The following is a 12,763-nucleotide window of genomic DNA, read 5'->3' as shown; positions in this document are numbered from 1 at the left end:
TATGTTATCAGAAGGAATTATTCTTTTCTTTATTATCGAATAATCAAGGAATATGTAATGAAATTTACGCAATTTTCAACACGGACGTAATTATACTTACATGATATTTAGAAATAATTACATATTATATTTTACAAATATTTTGGGGAGCATAAAGGTATGCTTCACGTGAAATTTAATGCTGTTGAATAACGATATTAATTTTTCGACAAAATTTCATGTTGTAATTTGGTATTAGGTTCCTTCTATTTCATGAAATAAGATAATTGGCTTTCTTTTAAATCACGTTTACTTTTACTTTGAAATCTATTCGTTCCAGCGGCTATTATTGTTCTGTATGCTCTCTTCATGATACGATGTATATTATATATATATAAATATTACAAACTATGTAATAAATATTTATATGTCACGTCCATTTACATACGTACCTCATATATATACATACATATGTACATAATTTACAGTTAATCCTAACTGTAAAAAAGAGAAATTTATTAGAAAATTTATTCGAAGCCTCGATCACTAATTATTTAAAAGTAGTATTTAGTACTGACACGATTTTGTAAGCAATAATTTAATCTGAAATAAATTATGTTTTATATAATAACTGCTAAGAAATTACTTCTACGATATTAGAAAATTTAACCGATAAAGTGAAAATAAAAATTAACCGTAATAACAATGTTCCGAAATGTTAAAGAACGTCGATAACATTGGAACCTGTAGATCTGTTTGATATCACGTATAAAAGATATTTTAAACTTGAAGCAACAATCGCGAGTTAAGCAACACAGAAAGCCGGTTAAATAGGCTGGAAAGGGAAACAGTGGGGAGGTCAAAAACTTTGCAGCCATGGGTTATCCGTAAGCCTTATCTCGAAATTAAATTACACTGTAATATATCTTTATAAAACTCTATACACTGTGAACGTAACTAAACCACGAATAAATAATTTAGTATTTCACGATAGTTAAAAATTCTATAATTTCAATAATTTTTCAGTAATTTTCAAATTTAGGTTTATCTATTTGCATCGTAAGGATATTAAATCACTATCATAATATAATTCACATGTTCCGGAATTTAATGTGGTGCCAGGAATTTAAAAATGTATTTCATTAAATCAAGAATATAATTTCTTTTAAAACTTTCACTGATCTGCTTCTTGCCATTCTTATACATAATTGAGTATAAATTAACTATAAATATTGAAAGTATAAATACAAATTAACCATAAATATTAAATCTGAGCATAAATTAACTATTTAATTAATATTGAATAATCTTAATTTGTATTTGAATGTAAAAGAAATTAATAAATCATAAGATTCATTAATATTTTCGTTAAAAATTTATTTAAGAAGAAAAACGGTTTGGAGAATTTTGCAAAAAGAAATATATCATTGTTATTACAAATCATAAGTTCTCGTATTCAAAAATTAATTAAATGCAGATACAAATGTGTAAGAAATTTTAATTCTCAAGTTCATTTGCAATCAAAATTTGTTTTTATTTTATTTTATTTCGAAAGATAGCTAATTCATTGAAGAAATTCATTAAACTATTATATGAAATAAATTGCTTACCTAAGTCTAAGAATTCGTACCTTTGCCATTTTGTCTGCTGAACTAACTTCCCGGAATCCTAATGCCTGTCTCGAACTAAACTTCGAATATCCAAATAATCCTATGTGACAAGAAACTTTTGAGATCCCGATCCGATCAGTCGGGATCACTTTCCGACCCGAGCTAGGACTTGAGTACCCGCACTTAATTATAAAAGACTAAATACTCTGTGTTAGTACATGAAACATAATTCCTACGTTCATTAAATAACAAAAATAAATTTATATCGAAAAATAAGCTAAAAAATCGACCTTGCTGTGTAACTACTTAATGTACCTTTTAATTAATTTTTAATCATTCTCATTTCTCGTTTCTCATTTTCCAATTGCCATTTTCAAAATTGCAATTTCACTCTTACTAATTATTAAATAAATCTAAATCTAAACTTAAAAAATCTAATTTAATGTAATTAGTAAATCTAATTATTAGCCAAAAGGGAAGAGAAATTAATGAATCAAATATACGAAATGGAAATTAATTTTCTGTCTTTCAATAGAAATGAATAAAAATATGAGAACACGATGTGATATTAAATGTGAAATTTATTGTTCAAAATTTTTCTATAATATCATGGAAGTATATGTTTTATGATGAATTGTCTATTCACGGGTACTTAGAGATATTATTTTTAATATTTTGTTATTAATTTTGTTAAAAAAATTTTCATTACTGCTCATTACTTTTTACTGATTGAATTTTCATTCTGAGAGAATCGAAGTCATGAAAGAATAAAATATACAAAGTATAATAGTATTCGATGTCAGAGTTGTATAGTACAGAATATTATATTTCGCTAGTATATCCAAATGAATTAAACGTTTCCATAATTCCTAGGTAATAAATTTGTCTATTTAAAAATGTTTTAAAATTTTATTACGAAGCACAATTTATTCTTCCAAAATGTTTAAAGGGAGAAACATATAAGCATACAATAAAGTTCTCTAAATTCGTACTTTAAAGCGACGGTACGTAATTCAGAAATTGCTAAAGATGTAAGTAGAAAATTATTCTTGTAATTATTTTGTACAATAACATTATTTTATAAACCTTCGTCATATATTTTGCAAGTAAGACACAATCTTTACAATTTTTTCATATACTTATGATAAAAATGAGTTAATTTTTACGCAACTAAAATTTTTATATCTGCAAAATTCTTAAATTGTGTTCTCCTTTTTGCATACTTCCAACAATTCCAACAATTTTTCGTGATATTGAAATTAAGAAATCTCAAGTGCTATCCAAAAATAGTGCTTCTTTAAATCAAAATAGTGTTTTATACTGTTTACTGAATGTCATTTCATTGCATTATAAAATCTTCACCATAAACTGCTTTCATAAGTTTGTTTCCTCATAAATTTATGAAATAAATATAACTTCGACTATTAAAACCTCCGTTTACAAATTTCATTTTCATTTTTTCATAATATCCAATTACAGCCTGAATCATAATGCTTCCACTTCTTAATTGTTCCCTTCGCAAATTGTGAAATTAATACGAAGAGTGGTGTATCTCATTTATATTAAACTTAATTTCATTTGTAAGACTAAATTTTCCTTCTTCCTCCTTTCTTCATTCATAATTGGATAGTGATATTTCTAGTAGTATATTCTACTAACCTTTCATTAATCTTGTGTTATGTCGCGTCGCGTTTGAATTCTTCGCTGAATTCGTTAATCCGTCACGCTAAGCTTTGTCAATGTTGCCTGTCAAATTAATATCGAGCAGCCAGTTCAATGATCGCGAGCAAGAAGAATGGCAAAGGTATGTCGAACGCTAGACTGCAACCGAGTTGAACACAGACGGTGCTGTCACAGGAAAATTCACAAGACTTATAATAAAATAAGTGTTTTCGACGCGACGCAAACGAAGCTGTTTCCTCCGGTTGGTTCCGCGTGGAGTGCTTTAGACTGTTTTAAGGTCCAGAGCTGTTAAGGGTTGTTTCATCGTGATGACTGTTCGGTGGTCTGATTGTAACTGACTTCGGTTTTTTGAGAGTTTTGGTTCCTCGCCTTGGCGTGTTTAGAATGCACGCTGATTGGCTATTTTAAGAAGTCCCAATTTTCCAATCAGCGGCATCCTCAGTGTCGTGAGCACCCTTCCATGTGCCCTTGAAGCGCCTTCTCCTGCAAGGGTGGAACGACACTTGAGCGGGCGTGAGGTCATGGGTTTTTCCCAAGGCCACGGCGTTTTTCTGGGCCCGAAGCGCAGGCTTGTAAGACCGTTAGATACGCTTCGGTGTGACCCTTCGGAATTACTGTGTTATATAACACGTCTTTGGCTATTGAGTATAGATTAGACTAGGATTCTAAAAACGTCAGGTTTAAGCCCCCCAATATTCTAAGATTCCAACTCAAAAACGACCGGTCTTTACGATCGCGTTAAAAACCTTGGAAATACTGACCCCACGGCTCGTGCTGGGTAAGCCAAGGCGGAATGGGTCGAATCCACCGCGTAACAATAAGTTTATTAAAATTGTACATTTAAGAATTCGACAAAATAGTGGTCACGGCAACGATGATCTTCCTCAGGGTTTTTCTAGGTTTTTATAGATTTTTCCGAGGAAGGAAGTGATGATGACCTTAGTCCTAGTCACGGGTTGACTAGGATGTTTCCTGTACTTTAAAAATCGTGAGTAACGAGAAATGACTATTTTGAATTTCACAGTACCTTTCACGAGAAATTTAAGGATAGTCGAACGTACGTAGTCAGACAACGTGAGAGCTGAAAGACGTAAGGACTACTGACTCCGATTTTCCGAGTGATCGACCTGAGGAAAATCGGGAGTTCTCTAAAAGGCTAGCGGTGCCCTGATTGACCAAATAGAATGAAGGGTGTTTCCTCGGTCCGCGAATCGGTCACCTTAGAAAATAGGAAAACGTCCCACAACCGTGGACAGTGGTCTTTGTTCCACGACGGAACAGTTATTCGCAGGTCTTTTAAAAATATCACCGTCCATAAACAATGCATGTTATCTTTGCCACGCGTGTCATAGGTTCGTCATCGCTGTCATATGACGATTCACATGTAACGCACATGAACGTAAAAACCTAAAGTGTTGGATATTTTCGATCTATTTACAAAGCTAATTATGAAACAAAATAGAGGAATAAATGTTGTATCTCAAATTTGGGTGCACCTTCATACGTTTATAGTACATATTAAATACGAGGTAATGTTATACCACTAGGTAGGTCTTGCTTGGCGTCGGTTACTGACGATGTTGAGGGAGCGCGTGTAGTATTCGAGAGTTAATTTGATTCCACGTGTGTTCCACGATGTGCAGTAAAAACCAAAATATTAAAATAAACTCTACATCCTGACGATGTGGGTGCGATCCCTTCCCCAGCGTTCTGTCTTTTGTCAACGCGTGTCTTTTATCTCGTTTTTTGGAGACGTCTTTGAGCTGCGTGGCCCTAAACAGACAGGCCAGTTCTAACCTTTCGCCCGTTTAATAACATTTATATAGTTTCTCCACCGTTTCTGTTGGTACGTGGCGAAATATAAGCACTCTTGAAATTGGACGAACACACTTTTTATTTTTACAAACGTGCAGTTCAGATGTGATACGAGAAAGACGACGACGACGACTCGAGAACAAGCGAGGGTTCAGGACACACGCGGTTCCCTACGCCTAAAGAACTCCCACTCCTTTCAGGATATATTTAGTTCTCTTAGGTGACAGTAGATGTACCCGATTGTTGCAGTTCATTCTCAACAGTTTCCATTGGCTACTATTTCTTTGCATTATAACCCTTTAACACAAGAGAGTTCACTTGTTTCTGTCTTGTCTCGTGTGTCTCACTAGAATTTTACTAAATTTAGAGCTCACGAGGATTTGCATAGGCAAGTATTGGTTCTATTGACTGAAATAAATGGTGGAAATTGCAAGCAGTTTTCTGATAGCTAGATAAATTATTGCCCCATAGGTACTTGACGCATATGGTTGTCAAATGTCAACGTTCCATCGCGATTTACCTACTGTATTTACGTGGTTGACAATATGGCATTTCTCTTTCGAGAATAATTGTACCGGCGAAACGGTACTTCACGATTGAACAGGTAATGTACGATTGACTGGCACGATCGAAGTGGAACTTACTATACATCAACAACAATGGTACATCCATCTAGCCATCTAGTGGTGGCTACACACCTCTCTCCTACGACGGAAAACAGAAGGTACAGTAAGTTACTTATCGACTGACCTATGTATTACGTACACTTACTGACAAAAGTTGAGAAACAACTTAATTATTTGGGAATTTCGGTATATTCTCTATCTTCTAAGACACATAGGTTGAAACTAGAAATAGTATAATAAAATAACATTCTATACATCAGTAAACAATGAGTTCTTTTCGAACATGTTTGTACAAGGGCCAAATGAGACAAAAGCTGTGTGACATAAGTTAAAAACGTATTTTGTTTAAGTTATATAACCACTTTAAATAAAAACAATGATATGCATTGTAATTTTCATAACAGTCTAAGAAGATGTTGGATAACCCTTGGATTTCAGGTTAATTCGATTAATTGATTCAATTAATCGAGCACCAAACTCAGCCGGTATTTGTAACCATATCGTAGAGTCACACAGTCTCTATTATGCTGGGGAGTACTTCGGCTGTAAATTTCCGCAGACTAGGGACTGGATTTAACTCAGTCTTAATTCTAACTAACTCTTAAAGACTGCGACTAATAGCGAACAACTATTACTAGACTCGCTGTTAAAAGACTCTTACAAAACTCTTAACGAACTGTTAACGAACCGCCAACGACTTAAACAACAGCTGTTCTTAACGAACTATAGAAGTCTTCACGAACTGAAAACAACTAAGTACTATCTTCCAGAACGGGCCCTTTCAAGCCCGTTTGGAAGGCAAGAGCCTCCCCGAAGGAGGAGAAACTCCCTCTACCCCAAGATCAAGGTGGAGGAGACTCCTCCCTCCGAGTTAGTCCCTCCGAAGGGTTACCCTCGCGAGGACCCTTCCCGAGAGGTGACCGCGACACGACACCCTCGGTTTATGTCGGGAAAAGCCAGAGTTGCGCGAGGTCACCTCACGTGGCCTGGCCCCGACCACCTAAGACCCATCTGGCCGCCAGACCCCAACGGGTCCTCTAAACCTGGCGAAGTGTTCTCTACAGGAACACTTTGACCATCGTGTCCTAGCAATGCCTAAAAATATCTTACATATATAATATATATTGATCAAGTGCAATGAATTTTGGTTACCTAATACAAATTATCGAAAGGTTTAGCAGAGTACTTGTCAATTAAAAATTTCTAAAATTAATATGACTTCGAATATTACATCTTTATTTGTAATATATTAAATGACTTTGTTATTTTCACTTCCTGTCCAACGTTTTGTGTCGTTTGATTTTTAAAAGCTCGTCAGCAATTTATAACGAAAGAATAATGTAATTTATACTAAAGGTGATACATGTATACTATGATTTCATATATTCTATTTCTTGCTTGACAGATTTTTAAACTACATGATACAGTTGCATTTAAAAAGTAATAAGAAGTGAAAATAATTTTGTACTAGTAGGTAATATAATATTTTATGGGTAATACTTTACATCAGTAGATCGATTTATCGTGAAATTTTTATGAAAACGTATTTCTGAGGAAGATATAATAGTTTTGTCCATGATGATCGGATCACGAGATACATTAATTCAAATATGAATATACTTTTCATCTTTCTTATCTATTAGTAATAAATTATTACTAATAATGGGATTATTGATTAGAAATAGAAACTCAATTGAAAATGATGGTACAGAATAAAGTCTTTAACTGTAAATTGACCCTTTTAAAAATTCTCACTATTCATTTTTAACAATATATCCCAAAAATTTGTATAAAAATCAGCACTGTAGATATTATTGATATTTTTTTCAAGTTACTCGTACTTCTTTCTATCTTTTTCTTTATGCTTTTTACAAAATAAGGATGGATCGAAGAATACAACATAATATTGTACAAACAAATAAGAATATCTTTTTCATTCGAATGTCATTGTTTACACGAAAAATGTATTTAATAAGTCATGATGGTAAGACAACCTCCTGTCTCGCAATAATTAATAATATCTAATTAGTCATTGTAATATTAACCTTTAAATATCGGCGTGCAAACATTTTTATATAATTAATAATATGTAATTAGTCATTGCAACATTAATCTTTAAATATCGGCGTACAAACATTTTTCTATACTCTGTAGCGATTTTGTGAAATAAAATACTATTTTCAAGCTTTTGAGTATAAAAATAGATAAAAATAAAGAGGTTAAAATTTCATAAAGTAGAAATACTTATCTGAGATTCTAAAGAATTATTTAGCAAATACAAATCTGAGCACACACACGCACGCACGCACACACACACACACACACACACAAAATAAGTCGTATGTCGAAATCGATAAAGATGAATAGCATTTTATTAATAATATTTTAATAACCAATAAGTCCTAAAAATACTTAACTATTATAAAACCTTTTCTATATAGAAATATTCATCTATTAATAAATTTGTATTCGCTTTTTAAATATTAGTATAGGAAAAATAGTATAGTATAAGATAAGAAAAATAGTCGTTTAAATTAATGTTAACAAGCACTAAACAATATATGTTATATATTATATAGTTATTAGTGCATACGTTCAAACGTTGCTTATAATAAAATTAAAGCTTTAGTTATTCTTATTAATTTTAATATTCAACAAATAATCATATAATCATTCACATATATCAATATATTATTGTATATACCATTATACAGTCTATAGTTTAGGAAATATAATATAAATACTTTACTAAGTAAAAGATATAAATTTTATTATATAAGATAATAATAAAAATGTGTTAAAATAATTAATAAATTATAATTATTAAAAGCTGAACTTCATTTATTCGTTTTTACACATGAACGTAATATTAATTGATTAGAATTAATAATTATATTCTAAGGGCTATTGTTTTGTTGTATATTACGAGGCATAAATTTGTACAAAATATGTATGAATAACACAAAGCAATCTGGATATTAACTATCATAAGCTATTAATAAATTGGATCTGCTATGATAACGTAAATATCATATAATGCAGCGACTGTACATTGCTCGGTATTGTCAAAAATTTGACACCATTCATTGTTGTAAACATCAAAACCACCATGTGCAAATACATTTCCTGGATATAAATTTGAAGCTGTATTTGAAAGTTTTGACCTCGTAGACAACGTCTGTTGCAATACATTATATTATAATAATTATATTATAATAATGTTTTTATTATACAATAATAAAATTTGTTTTAAAGATCAATATAGCTTTCTTCATTTCTATTACTTAGAATACATTTTTAAAAAATTAGTAAGATTGATTTAAGCGAACTCACCTAATTTTTACAAGCGAATATATAAATTTCCTTCGAAGGACCAACTATATTAAAAATTCAATTTTGTTACACTTTCATGTTTTTAAATAATAACATTTTCGAAGTACCCCAAGCTATACAGATAAAAATATTTAAAAAATTTTCCAAATTTATAATAATTGTAATATTACAAAATTTTAATATTTTAATATTTCAAAAAATTCTCGTTTCTTTAAGTACATCAAACTTTAGAAACTATCCACAATTAACATTTCTTTAAAATAATTGTTTCCTACCCCAGCGAGGTTAATTTACCGAATTGAAACAAACCGGAGCAATAATTGCCATTCTGTTCCTTCCATTATTAAACACCACTACTCTTCCTCCGACATAATAACTGTTGAACTAACCTACAATTAATAAAATGTGCAACAATATAAATTTTTATTGAATGCTTTGAAAATCAATATATAGGAATGCAACATTCGTATTACCTCACGATCGGTTTCCGATACAGGTATGTAGTAATCGATATTCACGTAGCAAGTGAAGCAACATTTCACCTTCGTTCGATAAATTAGAAATACCATCGTTTAGTATTTCGTTTGATGAACGTTGTACAGCTTATGAAACCTCAACTAGCATAGTTGCCATTGAAAAAAAAAAAAAAAAAAAAAAGGAAGAAGTAGAAGAAGGGAAGGAAAAGGGAAAAGAAAAGGTGTCACACGAGAGCCATGCTGCGTGGCGAAAGTTTCGACGTGTCGCCGCGTGGGGCGCCTCGAACGTTTTCAAACTCGTCGGCCGTCTGGAGCTAAGCTCGACCGGAACTGGGAATGCGATCTTCCTGCACACCCGGACCAGTGTGCAACTACTTCATGCCAAGAGTATTTGAAATACTCCGCGGTCCAGGATGAAGTATGCCATGGTATCAGAGGTTTGTGGGCTGTAACAAAGCAGGCCCTCCGGGCACCGAATGTACATACAGCCCTGGCATTTACCGCCAAACGACGACGACAGCGTGAATGCTGCAGGACTCCTGAAAACTTCCTCATAAACGGCTATTTGCGTTCGAGGAATTGGGACACGAGTACACCATGAAATTTTATTTCTCCACCGACGAGCTGCTGATACACTATGGAAAGTTATTTGTGTGGTAAAACCAAGATTTCATTCGTGTGTTTGTAAATTCATTTTGGATGGATCTATTGATCCTTGATCGATTTTGTATTTTTAGGGTATCATTTGTAGTGGAAGGGTTTGAAACGTTTTATAAAAATTGGGTACAGAGAGATTAGGTTTATTAAGAATTATAGGGTACATTCATGATTTTGGTGAACATGTGTGGTTGAATTTGGATTTGAATATTCCATGTCTGGATGAAGGCGAGACATTGTATTTATATTTTGGTATCGTATGTTTCAAGTTTCATATTTTTTAAAGATTCGTATAATTATAATATTTATGCTTACAAATTTAGAAATAAGAAAAGAGAAGAAATATTTGGCTTTCAAAAATTCGATCAGAAATAATTTTAAGACTATTTTCACCTTTTTATTTTAGTTTCTATCATAACAAACATGTAAACACTATTTCTGAAGGTCGCACATAATTTCCTCTTACACTGCTTATACATTTTTATACTTTTTTACTTGCTGAAAAAAAATGATAATGGAAAAAAATATCATAAGGGTGTAAAATAATATGTAATGGAGATGTTATATTTTACACTAAAATTTGCTAACATTTGTTCTTATTTTGATATTTTTAACAACTGCATCTTTTTCTTTAGGTATAGCTAAATTTGCAAAAAATCGAATCATCAACATGAAAAGAAATTAATTTACATTATATACAAGTAAATACATAATGAAAAATATATCAAAAAAATGTAAAATAATATGTAAAGCAAATATTATATTTTACACTAAAATTTGTTGACATTTTTTCTTATTTTAATATTTTTAACAACTACATCGTTTCCTTTACGTATAGCTGAATTTGCAAAATATCGAATCATCAACACGAAAAGAAATTAATATATAAATAAATACATATATGTACATTCAAAATAATATCTATGTACAATATTATTCTGCGATATTACAGCTCATGGTTCTCAAGAAATGACTAAGCATGCATAAAATGTACTGTAAATATTATCGATTAAGTTATCTCAATTATTAAACAGTATCTTATCAAAGAAGAAGAAATCGGGACGAGTCATCAATTTAAAAGCGTTTAGAAACACATTATCCGAATTCAGACATGTATACGAGGCATTGCTATCGAACAGCTGAGTAGAGTTGATTATATTTAATATAGTTAGCTCGTAGCAGAATTACCAAAGTACAAAACTGTTGTAACTCCGAAACAGGATCGAACCGACCAAATATTTATATAAACTTGTTTCATTATGTTCTTGCTTTCAACTCACTTCTGTAGCAATGTCCACGCGCGTTGAAACAGCCTGCATATACAGAATGAATAGAGGAAGCTAACAAACCTTGACAGCTCATTCTGAGCCAAACAAAACGCAAGAGTCTATTTTCATTTGTTAAAAAGTTGTACGAATATCAGGATATTTAAAATATTATACTATACTATATTATACTCACAAGCAATTTTTTTCTTTTTCGTTTTCTAGAAAAATTTGATTTGTTTAATCTAATAAGTTTATTATCAAACGAAAAAAGAAAAAATGGAAGGTAAACTGGCATCAGAATATGTGTGAATTCTCTGTAAAAGTTTGTGATATATATTATATCTTTTAAAAATTTTATAATTTAACATCGGTTAAATATGTTAAAGTATTATGTTTATCGCAATGAAGCTTCTAGCTTATTCAATTTGAAATTTCCAGTTTATCAAAAATTTTGCATCATTTCAATTTAGATATGTATATATGTAGATATCTGATTTAGATAATATTTATTCATTCAATACCGAATTTAATATTTTAAACGAATTAACATATATAGATATTTATAGTAAATAAATATATAGTATACAGTATATAGTATATAGACATTTAATTTACATATTAATATTTACATGTTTATATAGAGATATCTAATTCTGATGTTAATCATTAAGCACTTGTATTACAGATATGCAATTTAAATTTTAATATTCAAATACTTATATTATAGATATCTAACTTTGATATTAATATTTAAGTACTTAAATTATACATAATTAATTTAGATATTAATACTTAAGTACTTACATTATACGTGACTACTTTAAATATTAATTTCCAGTGTTTATCTATAAATGTACACTTTTACACACATATATAGATGAGTGTCTAATGCAGTTATTAATATTTAATTCAGAGTATTAATGCTATACACGCAATAATTCAAAAAATAACCACCCAAAATAACTCGTTATTTATTGAATACATGAAAACATATTTCAAATAAAATTTCTTGTATTCACTATAACCCATCATGTGAATACCAATTACCATTTATTTATTAATCATCATCTGTAGCTGCTATTCAACAAAGACAAATTCAAAAATATATAATCAAGAATGGAAATAACCATTCATCAACCTTGTATCTAAAATGAATGCATAATTATGGCTATTTAAAAACTCGAGATTACCTTGATGTTCTCAAAAGTATGATATATGAAAAAATCGAAATTCATTCATTTTATATACCCTGTCGAATTAGAAAAGTGCCACTTAAGAAATTCTGCCATGCAATTATTTTTATCTCACCCTACACG

Source organism: Eufriesea mexicana, unplaced genomic scaffold, assembly GCF_001483705.2.
Source record: "Eufriesea mexicana isolate 0111107269 unplaced genomic scaffold, ASM148370v2 scaffold2467, whole genome shotgun sequence".
Classification (NCBI taxonomy): Eukaryota; Metazoa; Arthropoda; class Insecta; order Hymenoptera; family Apidae; genus Eufriesea; species Eufriesea mexicana.
The sequence above is the reverse complement of the archived record's forward strand: the minus strand, read 5'-3'. Positions refer to the sequence as shown.